The sequence below is a fragment of the Schistocerca cancellata genome, chromosome 4, assembly GCF_023864275.1.
Source record: "Schistocerca cancellata isolate TAMUIC-IGC-003103 chromosome 4, iqSchCanc2.1, whole genome shotgun sequence".
NCBI classification, from domain to species: Eukaryota; Metazoa; Arthropoda; class Insecta; order Orthoptera; family Acrididae; genus Schistocerca; species Schistocerca cancellata.
In genome coordinates, this window is record NC_064629.1 from 251475634 (window position 1) to 251497545 (window position 21912).

At 44.2% G+C, this 21912-nt stretch overlaps 1 long non-coding RNA gene across 1 annotated transcript in view; it reads right to left on the reverse strand.

Annotated features, from left to right (window-relative positions):
* LOC126183712 (uncharacterized) overlaps nucleotides 1-21912 on the reverse strand; it is a 261282-nt gene that overhangs the window by 136692 nt on the left and 102678 nt on the right. Inside the window, exon 2 of the long non-coding RNA XR_007536795.1 lies at nucleotides 16243-16352. This is a non-coding gene — a long non-coding RNA (uncharacterized LOC126183712). The remainder of the gene's footprint in view (nucleotides 1-16242; nucleotides 16353-21912) is intronic.

The window sequence follows — 21912 nt, forward strand, 5'->3', positions numbered from 1 at the left end:
AGAATACTTTATTAAGATTCACGAGGCAGAGATTTCGTAATCAGATATTGGATTGTAAGGTGTATCCAGGAGCAGTTATAGACAGAGTAGGCAGAAGTTTGAAAGATTAATCGGGAAGACTCAGTATACAAGGAAGTGTTACGTAAGTGTAAAGGAATGAAGAGACCCGCTTTAACTTCTCTCAGGTTGGTTACTGTGATAATGAATGGCTTAGTAGGCAGCTCAGTTGAAGAGGATTGGGAATCTCCAAGAAGGTAACTCACAGAAGCTGGAAACAGAAACATAGGTACAAGATAACTGCGAAGAAATCAAGGGTAACACTTCAGTTTATCGACGAATAAAGGAATTAAATAAGGATTAGGGAATTCAGGAATACAGAAATACGAGTCGCTAAGAAATGAAATAAGTAGAAAATGTGGGGAAGCTAAGGATCAATGGCCGCATGAAAATTACGAAAAAATACAAGAGGAAGTGTTTATCAGAAAGGGCTGACAGCATATAGAGTGTGTGTGTGTTTGAAGTTTACGGGCGCTAAACAGCGTGGTCATCAGCGCCCAAACGCATAAAAACAGGAACACATGCAGTGAAGGGACTAAGACAAACAGCGAACAAGGACAACGGCTAAAACACACAGACCGGACGCAGTTCCAAATCCTCACACACAGGCAAAACGAGAGAAGGGCCACACTAAAAAGGAAAGGAAACAAGGAAAAGAGAACAAACTGAAGGGAAACAAGGAGGTAATCGTGACTGGCTGACCTCTTACCTAAAACCTGGGTTGAGCCAGTCACCCAGCAGCACGTTAAAACCCTCTCCCTAAAATCCGAGGAAACAAATTGGACAGGACACAAAACCGTAAGACCTTAACTACAGTCGTTGCGTCATCTTGTAAAATAGAGGGCAAATCCGGTGGCAAGGAAACCACCGCCCTCTGGTCAGAGAATAAAAGACAGTCAAGTAAAATGTGGCGGACAGTAATCTGGACAGCATATAGAAAAGTCAAAGCCGTCTCCATTGAAATTAAAGCCTATGGTGGCTATATGAGTGCAATGGGAATTCAACTGAAATGCAGAGTGAGCGGATAGGTGGAGAGAGTCCACTGAAGGCGAGCATTTTGCTAAGAACGCGATGGAAGAAGAAACAATAGTCGATATGGAAGATATGGGGGGGGGGGGGGGAGAGATCCAGTCTTACAATCAATTGAAAGGAGCTTTGGATAACGTAAGAACAAGTAAGACAAGGGATCGATGAAGTTCCATCGAAATATCCGAACTCATTGAGGAAGTTGCGACGAAACTATTATTGTTGGTACGTAGGTTTTATGAACCAGGTGACGTACCATCAGTCTTTCGGAATACACACAGTTGCAAAGATAGTAAGAGTAGGCAAGTGTCAGGATTATCGCGCATTCAGCTTAGTAGTCATGCGTCCTAATTGCTGACAAAAATATACAGAAGCGTGGGAGATAAAAATTGATGTTCTGATGAGGATCAGTTCGGCTTTATGAAAGATGAAGGTACCAGAGAGGCAGTTATGACGTTTTGGTTGATCATGGAAGCAAGACTGAAGAAAAATTAAAACACTTTCATAGTATTTGTCGACCTAGAAAAAGCGTTCGAGAATAGAAAATGGAGCATTATCTCCGAAACAGAGAAAAACAGGGGGAAAACTATAGGGGAAGACGGAAAATACAATATGCACAAGAACCAAGAGGAAATAATATTTGAAGGCAAAGAACGAAGTGCTCGTATTAAAAAGGGTGTAAGACAGGGATGCAATCTTTCGTCCCTAGTGTTCGACGTACACATCGGAGAAGCAAGGACGGAAATGAAGGGTCAAGAGTGAGAAGGATTCAAAGCGAGAGAATATCAATGACACGATTCTCTAATGATATTGCTACCCTCAGTGGAAGTGAATATCAGCATCTGGTGAACGGAATGGACAGTAATGAGTACAGAACATGGACAGCGCAAATAGAAGACGGCAGTAGTGAGTAGCAGAAATGAGAACGGCGAAAAATTTGACATCTAGTGATCACTAAGTAGACAACATTAAGGAATTCAGCTACCTAGATATAAAATAATCCGCGACAGAGAGAAATGAGGACCTAAGTGTACTAGCACCGTCAAGAACAACATTCCTGGCCAAGGTTGTCTATTAGTACCGAAGAGTTTTCAATTTGAGGAAGAAATTTGTGAGAATGTACGTTTGGAGCACAGGATTGCATGGTAGTGAAAGACTGGTAAAGCAGAACAGAAGAATATAAGCATTTCGGATGTAGTGCTACAGAAGAATGTTTAAAATTAAATGGACTGTTAAGTTAAGAAATGAGGATTTTCTCTGCAGAATTGGCTAGGAAAAGAATAAATGGAGAACACATAAGAATGGACAGGATGACAGTACATCTGTTGAGACACCAGGGAATAAGTTCCATCGTACTAGAAAGAACTGCCAAGTGTAAAAATTGTAAAGGAAGGCAGATACGAATACATCCTGCAACTGATCGTAGACGTTGGTTGCAAGTGCTACCCCAAGATGGAAAGACCGGCACAATTGAGGAATTCGCGGTGGACCGCATCAGACCAGCCGAAAGACTGAAGGAGAAAAAATCCGATTAGAGTTGACAGATTACCTACAGTAAGGTTGTGATAAGATGGCCGATGACCTAAAAATTAATCGTTGAAAGCCGGCACTATTAGAAACATTTCGTGTCGACTTCTATTTCAAACTGGGGTCGCTGAGGGTGGCAGCGAAAGCTGTGACTAATTACTTGAAGTAATTGAGTAATTATACTTACATCGCACTACAGTATGAGACACTATCACAAATGTTCACTTAATGTTTTGAATGCCATATTCGTTCTACCGACTGTGTTGCACTGTAACAGCCCTAATTTGACTTCATATCTCTTGCTTCAAATATGTAACGGATTTGCGGATTATCGTCCCTATAAAGTGCATTCAAGAATCCATGTTACTTCTGTTTGAAAGTTATACCATAGAAGCTGATGGGTATGAGGCACACATGGCCTTTAGTCATCACGGGAAAACTAAGAACGAAACGTTCTCTCAGATCCTCTAATCCTGCAGTGGCAGCGCCACTTACCCCTACCACCACCACACGACGGAAATGTCGACACTTGGGAGAAAATCCAGATTCTCATGATATAAAGTACACGAGCGGCAAGACAACACCTTTATAACGCGATAGCAATGATATTACCTATGACAATGACATTAATGCAGAGTTACTGAACAGTTCTGAAATTCCTTCACCAAAGACTAAATAATCCAGAATTCTAACTAAGAGCTGTTGCCAAAATAGCTTTTAAGTAGATATCCTCTGCATAGCGTGAAAAGTGACACTTGACTAGAGAAATGTGACTGATCATCAAATTGAGTACTAAAAAGCAAAGTTCGGTTATACGACAAATCAAATTTAAAGGCTGTCATTTGAACTAATTGCCTTTTTGGGGAATGCAAATTACAGAACATTAGCATAACTCAGATGTAATATCTCTACTGACGACATTTCCTACACTACGTTTGTCCACTGCTGCAGTACTGAGGTGCGGTTTAGGATCCTTGTAAGATATGTATGGTAAAGAACGTCGAAAAAATTGGAAGAAGGCAGCGCGTTTTTTTATAGTTACGAAACAGGGAAGAAGACTATGGATACGAAAAGTAGGTTGGGCTGGCAATCCGTCACATACCCAGGAAGGGAAGGGGATGGGTGGTACTTAGAGCGGGTTTGCTTGGACACCGTAGTCCCCGAGTGGTAACCCCGTGTGATTTTCTGAAAATACCATTTTACATGAAAGCAAACGTTAAATACAGGGAGAGGGTATGTCCTTCCTAGTAAGAACATAAACCATAGGCTTTGCAAATTATTTGAGTGCAATTTTCCTTTTATTCCAAACGGCCAGTAAAATGAACAAGAAATCTGAAATAGGCAGGATTGCCATGGCCGACTCAAACCCAGCTGCGAAAATTTAGTTATTTGAAAAATAAAGTTTTGTTCAGCTTAAATAGAGCAACGTCCGGAAGCATTAAGAGAAGTTTCTTCAGAAAAATGTTAGTCATGCAAAAAGTTTGAACAGGTTATTAATTTCAACAGAATACAAAGCGTATTTTTGCCGGAAGAACGGCCGGAATGAGCTGGCTGTTTAAGCCTATAAATATACAAGCTTTAATTGAGCAAGGACGGCTGCAACTGACTTGTAAAAACATTACATATTTAGAAGTAAAAGACAGCATGAAAAATGCTGACGTTACTGACCAACAGCTAAGTAAATAAGACTTCAAGGAAAACGCCTCTGACTGGCCAGTACCAAACACACAGCCTAACAAAGTTAATAGTTCAATATCCTTTAAGCTGCAACGGACGGGAAGAACTATCAGACATATAAGGAAATGTTAGGTACAGTTTACATTCTGAATAAACATGGAGGAAGACTTATTGTTACTGTTTACTATAAAACTTTTACAGTTCCTTCAAGAACAACGACAGGAATAAATCAAGGGCTTCATAAACACTTTGAACACTTGTTAAATATCACGGCTGCGATTAAATAATAGAAAACAAATAGCAACACAGTTAAAGCTCTGATGTCTTTTGAAAAAAAGCAAAAACAGATTGGATAAAACAGATCAATCTGAAGTGGAGACATATGAGCTTTCCACACGAGTAACCAACCGTGCTTACACATGGCACGCCTGATTTCCAATCAGTTTACACACAGCAAACAGAAGTTTTACGTAGCCTTTTGCAACTGCCAGTATCTCAGCACACTGTATAACAATTTCAAGAGAGGATCAGGTCACACAGAATACTGTATCAGAAAAAATGCAGTTGAGTACTACAGAAGGCGACTTTAACGAATGATGTTTTCAATACAACTATGGTTAACATAGGAACCCGATCAAATCAGTCTCTCACAATTTCAACAGTTAACGCAAGCGTGGGACAACATAGCTCAGACACGCATTCACGTTCGCGGGAATGCTCACCTTAGTTCCACAGGCAAGGCGTAATCGAAGCCGTATCGCAGCCGCCACCACAAGACCTGCACCAAAACACTCCTGCACTCTGCCGCATTCTCTTTGGTTGACAGCAGTCACCCGTCTCCGCTCACGCTGTGTTGCCACTATGGGCGTGTACACAACACGTGATCCTAATGCTTGCCTATAGCAGCGTGCGTTCAATTGAAAGCAATTCACTCCAGCTCGCTCGCCGGCTCCCCTTAAACCTCACCAAACGCCCCGATCCGTGCTCTCTGGCCCCAGTGCCACACGTCAAAATCTTTCGGTGTCAGAATCGACCGCTGAGTAAAAATCGCTGGGCATGCATCCCAATAATTAAAACTGCGTTTTTCGTTGCGGCGAGATCTTATCACGAAATTTCAATCTACAACTTTTTCATCTAAATGAGAAAATATTTTACTGCTCTCAGCCTACACAGGGAAAAATGAGTTTCATAACAAAATAAGAAATCAGAGATCGTATGGAAAGATTTGTGTATACATTTTTTTCCACATGCTGCTGGAGAGAGGAACGGTAGAGAAATAGTATGAATGTGGTTCGATGAACCCTCTGCCAAGCACTTAAGTGAAAATTGCAGAGTACTCAAGTAGATGTAGAGACCTTTATTCAAAGAGTGTGCGTCCACTGAAGTCAGCGCATTTCCTGGTGGTTCCCTGGACATTGCCAAAGGCGAGACGTGGGTCTTAATGTGTGTGATCACCACAGACTGCAATACATGCTGTGCAATGTACCCCCAAACTGGTCACAAAGTTGGTACGGATTTCTTGTGGTAGGATGTTCCGTTCCTGTACCAGCGCGACTGGATTGTCGTTGGTGCACGTGTGGGTGCTGCAATACGACTGCCCAGCACATCCTCGATTGGAATTAAGTCTGGGAAACCGGTAGGCCAGTCCATTCGTTACAAAAGCTCCTCTACCCACGCTGTCCGATCCGATCACGCAATATCCTCCACAAAAACGAATCCAGCGCCGAAACCACTCCCCAAAAGACTAACATTGGGAAGGAGTATAGTGTCAAAAATAGCCACGAGCTGTGAGTGTACGGCCATGTTCCAGTGCTCCTGGGTGCATTATGTACCTTCAAATTGCGGGAGGTGGGAACCCCCTGGGACATTATCGAACATCGTTTTCGTGGATCAGATGTTATAGTGTTGGGAGTGCGGGCTTTCGAAAAAGGAAATGAAAAGATGGTGGTGTGATGGCCCTCAGCTATGTACCCTCCGACTCAAAGTTACAATATTAAACGTTTTGGCTGGTTTCGTTGTCTAGTTGCCGCATTACAAACCAAACACTGCTGAGTCTACAGTATACAATATGAATACGCATATGAATCGAATGGTCGAAGGTTCCTATCACTCGGTAATTGAGAATTAATGTAGAAACTTATAAATGAAAGATTGCAACTAAATAAAATCTGCAGGTACTATTTTAACGACTTTAAATGGTGAGTACGATAGTAGAATTACTTTTGAGAATGTGGTATATTTGTGCAAAACACTTATTGGTGTCGATGGTCCAGCAATTAAATAAAATATAAGTTGAGTAACAGGGAAACCATAGATTCCTACTACCCATAATTAGTTGGGAACAACAACATACCTCGCGAGATATTCACTTCTAAACGCGCACTACGTCTTCACTGCAGAAGCCACTGAAATCACACAAGAGCACACGTCGGCACTCCGAAATATTTGCGACCACGTGCAAATTGCTCCACTGTCCAAGACTCGCCGTGTCCTGTGCCGCCCTCTCCGGGTCCTGCGCTGTACTAAAGCACCTCCCGCTTCCATCCAGTCTCCCCATTCACGAGCGCTGTGATTGGCTAGAACGCTCGCGCCATGTCTTCAAGCCAACGCACCCACACAAACATAATGAAACACATATGAAATACTGGATTTACATTTAAATAATTGAAATTAAATAAATATTCCTATGGTTGGACCATAAACACGCTATAAAACACATTATTACATACATAACAATTAAATAAACATATATCAAAAGAATAGAACAGAAGTAAGTCAGTAGCCTATGTCTCTGTGCTTTCTAAAACACAGTAAATAATTGACCAATTTCTTCATGAATAGTGTATATCGGATATAAACAAAGACATAGACGAATAAATATATTTCTAAACATGGTGTTACCGTTTTTCGTGTCACTGTGGAGTACTTATGGCCTGACGCAATGGATAGTTATCGGCCACTTTGACCTCCAATAACTCACGTACTATCAAGCTACATGCCTGTAATTTATACCAATTTAGGTTTACACTAATAGCTTTCTAAAGACACGTCGATCGACAAAATCTGAATAATCGTTTAGATTTTGGAAATTCGTTGCTGGGTGTTACTTGTGTAATTCATTGTCAGATACTAAGCTTTAAACTAATAAAGATATTGAGAATCTGATTACACCACCAGAATCGTCGTGCAACTAATGGTAATGTAGATGTTTCTCTTTGAGGTATCATGATTCATCTGGCTGCTATTAATTTCTATACGAACTGTGAAATATCTGCCATTAAGGTTTCACAAAGTCCGCCATCTTTGGCACTTCCAGCGAGTCTCCTTCATCAACACAGCCTCACCATGGAATTCCCAGCCACGTGGCTGGACCGGCCATTGTGCGGCATCTCGCGGTTGCTAAGGTAATGTTCGGCACCACGTGGTTGCTGCCGGGCCGTGACCCACCGAGAGGCCCCAGCTCGGCCACACCAACTCCGAACTTAGAATATTTTCAGGGCGCCATAATTCGCCCATTACCTCACATGAGGCATAATATTACATGGGCTTACTGACCTCCAAATCTTTGAATATGGTTAAGTGGATCTGGCTACACGGCTGTCCTCTTAAACCTCAGCAACAGTTACAAGGTGATGCCTAGTATTGATAACATAGCTGAGCCAGTAAGGGATGCTTCGTCTGTTGGGCGAGTGACCCGTTTTCCTGACAAGTACAAACAGCACAGAGGATGGGCAGGTTGGTAATCGTTAGCACCAACGTTAAGTGGGTAATACTGCTGCTAATGGGAATAGCAGCAAGTCGGGAATGGAGACCAGTGTACATTCGTTACGTTTGCTGAGACGTCTCATTCGAGATGTGGAGGGGGCTCTGCTGATGGCTATTGAAAACACTGAGTTGCACACAGCTGCAAACTGAAGCTCGTGTTGGCACGAGTGATGCTTAGTGCCTGAGTTCTATTCACTTAGGCGTTTGGTTGGGTTGGTGAAGGCAGATAGCGTTGCATGCAGGTTGCAAGAGCAATTAACTGCTTGCAGCATCGTATCCAGAGTCGGTCGCCCTGCTCTGAAGTGAAGCCTGTTATTAGTAGTAAAAACCAAGGCTCGGACGAATTTACGACCATCTCGGATGCGAATTTCGCATTTTAGGATCCAGAACTTTACGGCTACTCTTATAGCAAAGTATATGTGGCGTGAACATGGCGGTTTATTTGGTTAAAAGAACCATCTTTCGGGTTAGTAATGAACTGCCTGCAGAAATTGGAGCTAGATCAGCCACATTACACTCAGAGCGTTCGTCCGCACACATCGGGAATAGAGAAGCAGACTGAAGTAGCATTCATGGTAACGTCGCAGAAATGGTATGAATTTCTGCAGATCAAAATGCACGCATTTTATTAATAACAAAAAGTTAACTGAAACTCGAAGTGAATAGTGACGATTTTCTAAAGTTAGACTAAAATATATTTCACAAAGACAGGTTAGACGCAAATGGTAGCCTCTTCTGACTTCTACGTTACAGGCTGACCGGTTTTTGCTGCAGTGTTGCGTGTGCGGTAGTTGTGGAATAGGTTCGACGGTACTGTGGCGAAGAAGGAGCCAAGAACGTTTAGTCAACAGGAACATTTTCGCCTTCTATAGAGTACTCCGACTTCATTGACCCAGGTACCTATTATGGCTAGAAGACAGAGGGTGACGTGTGCTGAGGCACCGGCAGTTAGCGGCAGGCAGCGACGAAGCTCATCCAAGAGGTCTTGCGGACTTGCTGGCGTAAGGCGAAGCCAGATGGAAGGCCATCGACTCTGACTCGCTGGCTGAACCTGCGCAGGCTACACGCCGAACCCAATACCCTTTGAGACTAACTGGAGTGTCAGGTGATGGCACGCTCTGGGTGTCCTCGCATCTGTGCATCCTGTTGGAACGATGCTAGTTGGCCACTTGCAGATCAGCAACTTCGGCTAGTTAATGATGCTGTTCGATGAGGCTAGAGTAGCTTAGTCCTATGTTCGTTCGATGACTGGGGCAGAGCTGCGCCGGTCGAATGAATGCATGACGCCAAATGGATGCTGCTTCTGGCCGAGCTGGGAACACTTAAACTCGTGGCAGTCAGTTGTGTTATGACAAGAAATAAACGCCCATCGTGTGGTAGGCTATGGAAATGCCACTTTGTGTTACTGCAACAGCCTAGTCAGTCACCGAGGGCAGAATGCCACGATGCAAGGTGCTGTATCAGCAGTATAGCAGAGCCCAGCTGCAGAGTTACGTCAGTGGCTGCCCGCATGTCACCCAGCTGGCTGCGAAGGCTTGCTTGAAGCTCATGCCACAAGACTAGTGAGGTTATCACGGATTCCGCATGGGTAATAATCTGGACGCATTTAAGTATCGAAGGTTGGTCAATCATGGTAATCGGATGTTTTCATGGACTAATTGTGCCGGGAACTGTAATAGCAGAATAGTAAGACAGAACATGCCGTACATCCTGAGAGTTTCTCGATCGTGCTATTCTAATAATGGGATAATTCACTTTGCCATTGTAGAATGTGACAGTCACGCGATTAAAAATGTTGTTAGAGACATGAATTCGTGTAAGATCATTTATAATGGCTTTATGAAAATTACTTTGAGCAGATACTTAGAGAATTGACACGTGAGGAAACGTCTTCTACCTCCTAGCAAGAAACAGACACGAACTTTTATAATCCTGTTAGGAAGAGGAGAGTTTTGGTAGTCATAGGGCTGTGATATCATCAATGATTACGTGTGTTACAAGGAGTGTTAATAAAGGTAGGAAAATATTTTTGCTCAGCAAGAGTAACATTTTAGCAATTGCAGAATATCTGAGTAGTAAGCATAAAATATTCAACTGTGAGGACGAATATAAGGAAGAGGTGGAGTCCGAAATCAATTCCCACACACTTTGAAATTAGAAATGCCCCCCGCATTAAGTATGACTCCGGCCCTACCATCTAATTCCGAATCTCCGTGGAAACTTCACCCATTATAAATCATCTATTCACCTATTCCAGTTATGGAAAAACTTACAATTTAATGTGAAATCTAGAGAAAACTGGAATTTGCAAGGTTAGGAAGTTTCATCATTGATGAAATACACATTAAATATGTGTGATTAACTTTAAACGGTACTAATGACCTCAGATGTTAAGTCCCATAGTGCTCAGAGCCATTTGAACCATAACTTTAAACAGTGAAAGACATTTTTATTTTGTAATATGTTGTTTTTAACTTTTAGATTTAACATTTCTCAATAAGCAGATTTTGACAACCATCTCTAGAAATTAACTGACTGTAAATTACTTTCCCCAGTTCCACGTTTCCTACCCCTAGGACAAAAAATTAAGCGTCCACACTTTTAAGAAGGTATTCTTATGAGCGGCAAAGCACTGGGCTCAGCATACAAATATTTCAACACAGCAACCACTGAGGTTCACTCAGAGCCGCAGATCCTTTTATACCATCATCGCCCAGTGCACATATTAATAGTTAAGTGTGTCATAGGTTACCGAGCTATCAGTCACTACATGGGAAGCCAGAAAGTTTCTCACATAAACATGAAATGATGCTGCACACTTTCTGCTTAAAGCCTCGGAGAATAACCATGTTATGGTAGTTTAATAAGCATTATGTTATGGTTCAGATAACAGCTGACTGCGCATTATGGTTACTTCATAAGAAGACCAATAAAAAACATTCGTTTTATAAATTAAAACGCCTTTTTCTTGTTGCGGTAAAGTATTTACCTTTAGAGGCGTTTCATATTTACATTAAAGGACAGATAAGTATGTTTCAAAAAAGAATAATGAAGATGTCTTTAACGTAAGAGGCGAAACGCCTCTGGGAAGAAAATCCAATATTGCAATAGGATAAAGGCTTTTGATTTTCTAAAAGGATTATTTATATACTTGCAGCGGAAAATGATCACGTCAACGAACTTTTAACAGAAAACATGTGAAAGAAAATACTGCGTTGCCATGACCATCATTTTTCATTGTGAAACATCATGTTATTTCTGAAATAATGTGTCAGGTATGGAGAATACGAAGACACGAGATGGACGACTGGGACTCCATAAAATTAACGCTTATACTGACAAAATCTGATAAAACAGTCATTTCTGTCAGTATTTATAGTTTCAAAATGTGCACTTTTAATCGGAAATTGGTTATTGACTTCAAATTTCTTCTTCCGAAATTGTTTTTTTCACAATACACATCCTTTTGGAAACAAGAAAGAAATAACAGTGGCCTCATATTACAGTAAAGAGACGACATTGTCTAGTAATGTTGTGATGAACTACTGGTACTTCCCTCTTACGGAACTTGTAGTGTAAGAAATGATTTCCACACTGTGCCATGGTACTCTAGGGGCGGTCCTTCCGCATCCGCACTGGATCGGTACTATCTACACGAAGGGAGACCCGCGCTGTACTGGGATCGGTGTTACATGTACTCTTCACAAGCGACGTGCCACAGTCCACGAACTGTCAGTTGGCACTATAAGCTGATCGTATGGCGCTCCTCCTGAGTAAGAGCAGGAGCCACCACATGCTCCGACGTCAACAGCAACGACGATGAGACGAACTGTCCTCACCCACCACAAACCGTCTGGCATACAACCTAGACAAGAAAGACAAGACACAGACCCTCTTCGCCTGGCGCTACGTTCCGGTCGTACTATCACCAGCTGTAGTCCGGGGTACACCAGTACCTTGGTCGAAAGCAACGTGCGTTATTTTAAATATTCGTTTCACTGGGCACGGCAAAGGATCATTATAATATGTAGATCACTACTTGCGAGGACCTCCATAAAGAACGAGTGACTGCAGGAGAATGAAACTTTGTGGAATCCTTTATAAACACATGTGGAAGAGAAATAACAAATAAACCACTGAATGAAACATTTTAATTTCTAAATTACAAGGAAACATTTGTTAGTTGCGTACTATGTTTACGTTCCAGATTTTAAACGATTCTCAGTGTGCGACAAACTGCATCTATGAGAGCCTGGAACAGAACTAAAGATACCATTTCACTGAACATTCCCATCCAGGCGTTGGGGTAATCAGCAGATCAGTACCCGTTGGCCCTACCTGCTGCGCATTTCAACTGCCGGCAACTACCAGACCACAGGAAAACAAACAGAACAAAGGTAAATCACGCGTTAAGTAAATAAAGGAAAACCGGTAGATGGGATAAACGACCATAGTTTTAAGCTCCACCACAATGTGGAAAAAAATAGCTCAGTAATGATCTCTTGGCTGACTGGCTAGCCACAGTAGTCAGTAAACTCCTAATGAATGTGTGGACGGCTGTCGAAAGATAGAGGATTGTGACTGAAATGACTCGCCTTGAAAACTGAACAGATTTTATCCGACAGAGAATAATTTAGTTAAAGCTCAGATACAAAGCTTTAATTCCCATCAGTACACACTTGTTTATGGAAGAGTGCGTGACTCTCTCACACAAATTACCTACCTTAAACGATGATATACGTCCCTCCCAGTGCGGTAGGAATTGTTTGTCGTTGCATATCAGTATGCGACTGTGATTGAAGTTGATCCACCAGTTCACTATCAGTGGATGAGCAGCTTACTACGGACGTCTTCTTGAGCCAGAAGGCAACAACGATGAAGCTTCTTCACACGCTCAGGGGACACGAAGTGCAGAAATATACATATTTTTTCCTTTTGTCCTCATACATAAAATAGTCTAGTGGAGCTCAAGGAGATGTGTGTGGTGAAGTACACGATACAGGCATATTAATGTGACCATCGCTTTCGTTCGATTTCAACGTGTAATAACCACACACAGACGTCAGATGACAGCACTAGCAGTGGAAAGTATATAAAGACTGTCTGGGGGAAGCAGTACAGTCGTTGTCATAGTTTTGAAACAGAGCGACTTATCAAACGTCCAGAAGAGCATCATCATTGGTTTTCGGGCCAAGGGCGGAAGTACACTCCTGGAAATTGAAATAAGAACACCGTGAATTCATTGTCCCAGGAAGGGGAAACTTTATTGACACATTCCTGGGGTCAGATACATCACATGATCACACTGACAGAACCACAGGCACATAGACACAGGCAACAGAGCATGCACAATGTCGGCACTAGTACAGTGTATATCCACCTTTCGCAGCAATGCAGGCTGCTATTCTCCCATGGAGACGATCGTAGAGATGCTGGATGTAGTCCTGTGGAACGGCTTGCCATGCCATTTCCACCTGGCGCCTCAGTTGGACCAGCGTTCGTGCTGGACGTGCAGACCGCGTGAGACGACGCTTCATCCAGTCCCAAACATGCTCAATGGGGGACAGATCCGGAGATCTTGCTGGCCAGGGTAGTTGACTTACACCTTCTAGAGCACGTTGGGTGGCACGGGATACATGCGGACGTGCATTGTCCTGTTGGAACAGCAAGTTCCCTTTCCGGTCTAGGAATGGTAGAACGATGGGTTCGATGACGGTTTGGATGTACCGTGCACTATTCAGTGTCCCCTCGACGATCACCAGTGGTGTACGGCCAGTGTAGGAGATCGCTCCCCACATCATGATGCCGGGTGTTGGCCCTGTGTGCCTCGGTCGTATGCAGTCCTGATTGTGGCGCTCACCTGCACGGCGCCAAACACGCATACGACCATCATTGGCACCAAGGCAGAAGCGACTCTCATCGCTGAAGACGACACGTCTCCATTCGTCCCTCCATTCACGCCTGTCGCGACACCACTGGAGGCGGGCTGCACGATGTTGGGGCGTGAGCGGAAGACGGCCTAACGGTGTGCGGGACCGTAGCCCAGCTTCATGGAGACGGTTGCGAATGGTCCTCGCCGATACCCCAGGAGCAACAGTGACCCTAATTTGCTGGGAAGTGGCGGTGCGGTCCCCTACGGCACTGCGTAGGATCCTACGGTCTTGGCGTGCATCCGTGCGTCGCTGCGGTCCGGTCCCAGGTCGACGGGCACGTGCACCTTCCGCCGACCACTGGCGACAACATCGATGTACTGTGGAGACCTCACGCCCCACGTGTTGAGCAATTCGGCGGTACGTCCACCCGGCCTCCCGCATGCCCACTATACGCCCTCGCTCAAAGTCCGTCAACTGCACATACGGTTCACGTCCACGCTGTCGCGGCATGCTACCAGTGTTAAAGACTGCGATGGAGCTCCGTATGCCACGGCAAACTGGCTGACACTGACGGCGGCGGTGCACAAATGCAGCGCAGCTAGCGCCATTCGACGGCCATCACCGCGGTTCCTGGTGTGTCCGCTGTGCCGTGCGTGTGATCATTGCTTGTACAGCCCTCTCGCAGTGTCCGGAGCAAGTATGGTGGGTCTGACACACCGGTGTCAATGTGTTCTTTTTTCCATTTCCAGGAGTGTATTTCCGAAACGGCTAAGTTCCGAAACTGTTCGCCTGTTGCCGTGGTTAAAGTATACGGCGAATGGCAAAATGGCGCTATCCAAAACAGGCGCCGGGGCAACTGTGGTGCACCACAGGCCATTCAAGACAAGGATGAACAACGGCTTCAGTGGCGTGTACGGGTGGAGCTCAAGGAGATGTGTGTAGTGCACGATACAGGCACATTAATGTGGCCATCGCCTCACAGATGCACCAAGGGCCTACCAACAGTGTCTCCTCAACAAGCATTCAGCAAATGTTTCTGTGTGTCAGCCTGCGTAACAGGTCCTGGATCATGCACCCATGCTGACTGCGGTTCATCAGCAACGAAGGCTAGAATTTGCATGCCAGTACCACAACGGGACATCCACTGAGTGGCGACAGGTGACCTTTACAGATTAATCACGTTTTATGCTCCACTGCAGAAATGACCGTTGGCATGTACGGCGTGAAGCATCTGAAAGCAAAACATCCTGCAACCTGGGACCGGACCGCAGCGACGCACGGATGCACGCCAAGACCGTAGGATCCTACGCAGTGCCGTAGGGGACCGCACCGCCACTTCCCAGCAAATTAGGGACACTGTTGCTCCTGGGGTATCGGCGAGGACCATTCGCAACCGTCTCCATGAAGCTGGGCTACGGTCCCGCACACCGTTAGGCCGTCTTCCGCTCACGCCCCAACATCGTGCAGCCCGCCTCCAGTGGTGTCGCGACAGGCGTGAATGGAGGGACGAATGGAGACGTGTCGTCTTCAGCGATGAGAGTCGCTTCTGCCTTGGTGCCAATGATGGTCGTATGCGTGTTTGGCGCCGTGCAGGTGAGCGCCACAATCAGGACTGCATACGACCGAGGCACACAGGGCCAACACCCGGCATCATGGTGTGGGGAGCGATCTCCTACACTGGCCGTACACCACTGGTGATCGTCGAGGGGACACTGAATAGTGCACGGTACATCCAAACCGTCATCGAACCCATCGTTCTACCATTCCTAGACCGGCAAGGGAACTTGCTGTTCCAACAGGACAATGCACGTCCGCATGTATCCCGTGCCACCCAACGTGCTCTAGAAGGTGTAAGTCAACTACCCTGGCCAGCAAGATCTCCGGATCTGTCCCCCATTGAGCATGTTTGGGACTGGATGAAGCGTCCTCTCACGCCGTCTGCACGTCCAGCACGAACGCTGGTCCAACTGAGGCGCCAGGTGGAAATGGCATGGCACGCCGTTCCACAGGACTACATCCAGCATCTCTACGATCGTCTCCATGGGAGAATAGCAGCCTGCATTGCTGCGAAAGGTGGATATACACTGTACTAGTGCCGACATTGTGCATGCTCTGTTGCCTGTGTCTATGTGCCTGTGGTTCTGTCAGTGTGATCATGTGATGTATCTGACCCCAGGAATGTGTGAATAAAGTTTCCCCTTCCTGGGACAATGAATTCACGGTGTTCTTATTTCAATTTCCAGAAGTGTATGTCGGTGAAGTATCTTCTTGCTAACATTCCAACATATGGCGAAAGAAAATTAAACCTTTCACTCACCATTGCGCCAGGCGATAGTGACCTTGATGTCTTCCTGCACAGATGGGAAGCGACTATGCCGGATCAGTAGGAATTCATACACGTCAAGTCTTCTTCCTGGCAGACAACGCCTGAAACAGAAGACATCACCTAATGTTGCACACAATCTATTTATTGACTTGTTAGTGTCAGTTTCGGGAACTGGATGTAATATAAAATAGTGCTTCATGGAGTTCATTCCGATTTGCGTATGAACTTCGACAAAATAATGAGCAGAAACTTCACTTTCGGACAGAATTACGCAATCGTGTGTACGCAGTACAGAAGGAATCAGTTGTCTGCGCAACATTTACAGATTTCACGAATGTGTTTTCTGTTATTGTATTTTTTCCTTCTTTTCCTCACGAACATCAGGCGAGGAACGAAATTGTTACGCCTGTATATGAGGAATGACACCAAATGATCTACGCAGTTCGTCGGGTAAGCAACTCACTGAGGAAAAAAATGGATTCCAGGGAAACGTGTTCCCATGCAATGCAATATCTTTTTGCTTCAACGTGTCAAAAAAATAAGGAGTCAACTTAGAAACACATTCATCTTTGGCTGACTTCGAGAAAGGCTTTAAGAAAATCAAAGGGAAAAAATGGGACATCATGAATCATCAACAATAACCGTAGCCTCTCATTTTCAAGTTAATATTATTTATGTAAATAAAGCAATTGTGGTTGATGGTGTTGGCAAGTTAGCAGAACTAATAATTATAAAGGAAGGTCTGAGACAAACATGCAATTTATCCTCTCCTTTTGAAATACAGATATATGTCTGGTTCTACAGAAAAGATAATGTAATTATTTTATGGATACAGCTGAATCAGTTCTCTACGCACAAATCAGTTTCTTATTTTGACAACTTCACATTGGTATTCTGAGGAGAAAATGACTTCGAAATAGGAACACAACACATGTCACAAATACGGTGTGAAAATATCGGCTAGGGAATAGGTAATAGTGTCTCTGAGACAAAAATCTTTTTCGAAGTAAAACTGTCATTATGAAAACATAAGCACACATGAAACATAATGAAAAACTTGAATATTGTACGTATTATGTTCACGATATGGGGGCTTAAGAGGAAGGCGATGAAACCAGTAAGCATCTAAACAATAAAACACGTAAAAAGACATGTCTGAAAATTTTCAAGATGGTTACTACTCTGACACTGCTGTAAGAACCTACATTATTGAATTTAAACAGGAACTATGGGCATTGCTAAATTGCGGACGTGAAAATTTTTAATAGCTACTAATCGATATAATACGTCAGGCAGAATGAAAAATGTTGATGCTGGAACAGAACATTTTATAGCCATCGCACAAAAGAAATCGAAAGATAGCAGAATATTGAACGAACACCAACAGTGGAAACATCCATGAAAAGTCCCTCTAGAACTGAAAAGTTAAAAACGAAAATAGAGACAAGACCGTGATATATGAAGGGAAAAATGATAAAAATGTATGACCTAGATTGAAAATGAAGATTAGGACGACGTTTTTAGCAGAGACTTTTGGAAATTTTGGAAATTTATGGTAAGGGCTTATGGGACCAAACTGCTGACGTCATCGGTCCCTCAGCTCACGCACTAGTTAATCTAACTTAAACTAACTTACGCTAAGGACAACACACACACCCATGCGCGAGGGAGGTCTCGAACCTCCGACTGGGGGAGCCGAGCAAAGACTTGCCAAATGTCAATGACACATCTTCTTATCCATCATGTGACAAAATCTGTTATCTCGAAGTCACCTTACCTCATCCTACACACTTAAAAAAAGTTTTGCATCACCTCGGTTCCGAGAGTTCCGGAACCCGTACAGAAAATTGGAATAGAGATCAACATAAACATCATTTCCGCCCTTTTTATTGCCCATGAAAACCACACATTGCATGTTGTGCCATCATACAGCGAGACCTTCAGAGGTGGTACCTCTAATACCCAGTAGCACGTCCTCTTGCATTGATGCATCCGTGTATTCTTCGTGGTATACTATCCACAAGTTCATCAAGGCATTGTTGGTCAGGATTGTCCCACTCATCAACGGCGATTGGGAGTAGATCCACCAGAGTAGTTGGTGGGTAACGTCGTCCATAAACAGCCCTATTGAATCTACCCCAGGCATGTTCGATAGTGTTCATGTCTGGAGAACATGCTGGCCACTCTAGTCGAGCGATGTGGTTATCCTGAAGAAAGTCATTCACAAGATGTGCACGATGGAGGGAGCGACTTGTCTTCCATTAAGACGAATGCCTCGCCAATATACTGCCGATATGGTTGCACTATCGATCGAAGAATGGCATTCACGTATCGTACAGCCGTTACGGCGCCTTCCAGGACCACCAGTGGCGTACGTCGGCACCACATAATGCCACTCCAAAACATCAGGGAACCTCCACCTTGCTGTACTCGCTGGAAAGTGTGTGTAAGGCTTTCAGCCTGACCGGATTGCCTCCAAACACGTCTCCGACGATTATCTGGTTGAAGGTATATGCGACACTCATCGGTGAAGCGAACGTGATGCCAATACTGAGCGGTCCATTCGGCACGTTGTTGGGCCTATCTATACCGCGCTGCATGGTGTCGTGGCTGCAAAGATGGACATCGCCATGGACGTCGGGGGTGAAGTTGCGCATCATGCAGCCTATTGCGCACAGTTTGAGTTGTAACAAGACGTCCTGTGGCTGTACGAAAAGCGTTGCTATCAGGGTTCCTCAGAGCCATAATCCGAAGGTAGCGGTCATCCACTGCAGTAGTAGCCCTTCGGCGGCCTGAGCGAGGCATGTTATCGACAGTACCTGTCTCTCTGTATCTCCCCCATGTCCGAACAACGCCGTTTTGGTTCACTCCGACAGGCCTGGACCTTTCTCTTGTTGAGAGCCCTTTCTGGTACAAAATAACAATGCGGATGGATCGAACCGTGGTACTGACCGTCTAGGCATGGTTAACTACAGACAACACGAGCCGTGTACCTCCTTCCTGATGGAATGACTGGAACTGATCGGCTGTTGGACCTCCTCCGTGTAAGAGGCGCTTCTCATGCATGGTTGTTTATATCTTTGGGTGGGTTTAGTGACATCTCTGAACAGTCAAAGGGACTGTGATACAATATCCATAGTCAACGTCTATCGTCAGGAGTTCTGGGAACCGGGATGATGCAAAACGCTTTTGATGTGTACATATTTGCATGAGTAAGCTCGATAGTCTCTATTCACTGTTTTAGGATCACGTCTTCTGCTAGATTCTATATATGTGAATGCACTCAAATACTGACACTGCGTGGTTTTGTCTTTTGTCTTTGTTTTAATATAGACCTGCACTCTGGTGAAATAGTTTGCTTCGCACTTAACAACCAACTCTGTTGTGCGATTACCAGGGAGTAGATACTCTGATCGTTCCATAGAACCATAGTGTGCACAATTTCAATGAAGCACAAAATAAAATTAAAAATTCTCTTGGAAAGAATGGGCACAGTAACACTCTTCCCACAGATCCTTCGTGACGTGGTCCATGAAGACGTAAAAAAGGTGAAAAATGTATTTTTTTTTCCTTTACACTATAGTTGAAAATCCTCCCACAAACTTTTGAACATACAGACTGATGCACCCAAGTTGGGCCACTCGAAACAAAATATATCCAAAACGAGTAAATGTATACAGGTGTGATTTTTACTTGTAATAACTAACACCGTGTCGAATTTTTCTGATGCACGCCAGTAATTGTTAACGTTTATAACCGTCGAATTATAACGGATTATTTTTAATGGAAGTATCTAACTTTTTCTGTGGCAGTTGAAAGTGCTTTCGAAGGGTACCGGAAGGACGTGGCATGCGAGGAAATTTACGAAATAGCAACATACACCGTCTCAAACCACTGACCTGTCGTAAAGCTGAGAGGTCGTAGGAACACCCTCACTACTGTTCCAAATGTGAGCAAACATGTGTACCAGGTATTCGTTTCGTATTTAACCCGTGCCGCTGAAGCCCTCTGCTGTTGTAGCGATCAGACAATAGCTCGTGAAACTATGCAGATTTTTACAGTGTACACGACAGTCGAAGAAGAGGATATGGTTTTTGTTTAGGGGAATCGTCACCAAACCTTTAGGTCAGTGGTGCATTTGTTTGCTGAAATGTATCATGACCGTGCCAAGTCGTCACGATCTACCTTCTGTTTCCGAAGTCCATTTCCAATGCGAGTAATCGTCTTTAGTTCTCAAGTATCTGCAGCTTAGGTCCTAAAAAGCCAAGTTTTCAACTATGGTCTTGTAGGCAGTATTTATGGTTTTCCTATTTCAGTTGAAGTATTGCACATTTGCTCTGGAATAATTTGGTCTTTCATATCATCCGTTTTCTACCATCTGATGGCAACCAGACTTCTAAATGATAACACCCTTCGCAGCTTCTAATCCTTTATCACGTGGAAGCTTAATAAAGTCGTCGCTATATAATGTGTAGACCTTTTCTGACATGATGACTGCATAACTGTCTCCTGTCTTAAAAACTAATATTTTTTTGATTATGAGTTTACGCATGTATTTTAGTATACTTCTGCCCTGATTTCATAAGTAATGGGCGTTGAATGTTTTGTTTACTAGCCATAGTCAATAACACACAATTTGGCGATAGTATTCAACTCAAAGACAGACAGTTGGAAACCTATTGGTGACAACCTTGTACTGTAAACACACTGAAGCGCCAAAGAAATTCGTATAGGGTTACGTATTCAAACACAGAGAAATGTAGACAGGCAGAATTCAGCATTGCGGTCGGCCACGTCTTTAGAAGACGTCTGGCACAGTTGTTAGATCGGTTACTGCTGCTACAATGACAGGTTGTCATGATTTCAGTGAATGGTGTTACAGTCGCTGCACGAGCGATGGGACAGAATATCCGAGATAGAAATGAAGTGGGGATTCGGACGGAGTGGCCGTGCGGTTCTAGGCGCTACAGTCTGGAGCCGAGCGACCGCTACGGTCGCAGGGTCGAATCCTGCCTCGGGCATGGATGTGTGTGATGTCCTTAGGTTAGTTAGGTTTAATTAGTTCTAAGTTCTAGGCGACTGATGACCTCAGAAGTTAAGTCGCATAGTGCTCAGAGCCATTTGAAGTGGGGATTCTCCGGTACGACCATTTCACGAGTGTACCATGAATATCAGGAATCCGGTAAAACATCAAATCTCCGACATCGCTGCGGCCGGAAAAAGATCCTGCAACAACGGGACTAACGACGACTGAAGAGAATCGCTCAAAGTTACAGAAGTGCAACCCTTCCGCAAATTGCTACAGATTTCAGTGCTGGGCCATCAACAAGTGTCAGCGCGCGAACCATTCAACGAAACATCATCGATATGGGCTTTCGGAGCCGAAGGCCCACTCATATACCCTTGATGACTGCACGACACAAAGCTTTATGCCTCGCCTGCACCCGCCAATACCGACAATGGCCTGTTGATGACTGGAAACATGTTGCCTGGTCAGGCGAGCCTCGTTTCAAATTGTATCGAGTGGATGGACATGTACGAGTATGGAGACAACCTCAGGAATCCATGGACCCTGCATGGCAGCAGAGGACTGTTCAAGCTTCTAGAGGCTCAGTAACGGTATGGGGCGCGTGCAGTTGAAGTGATATGGGGTCCCTGATA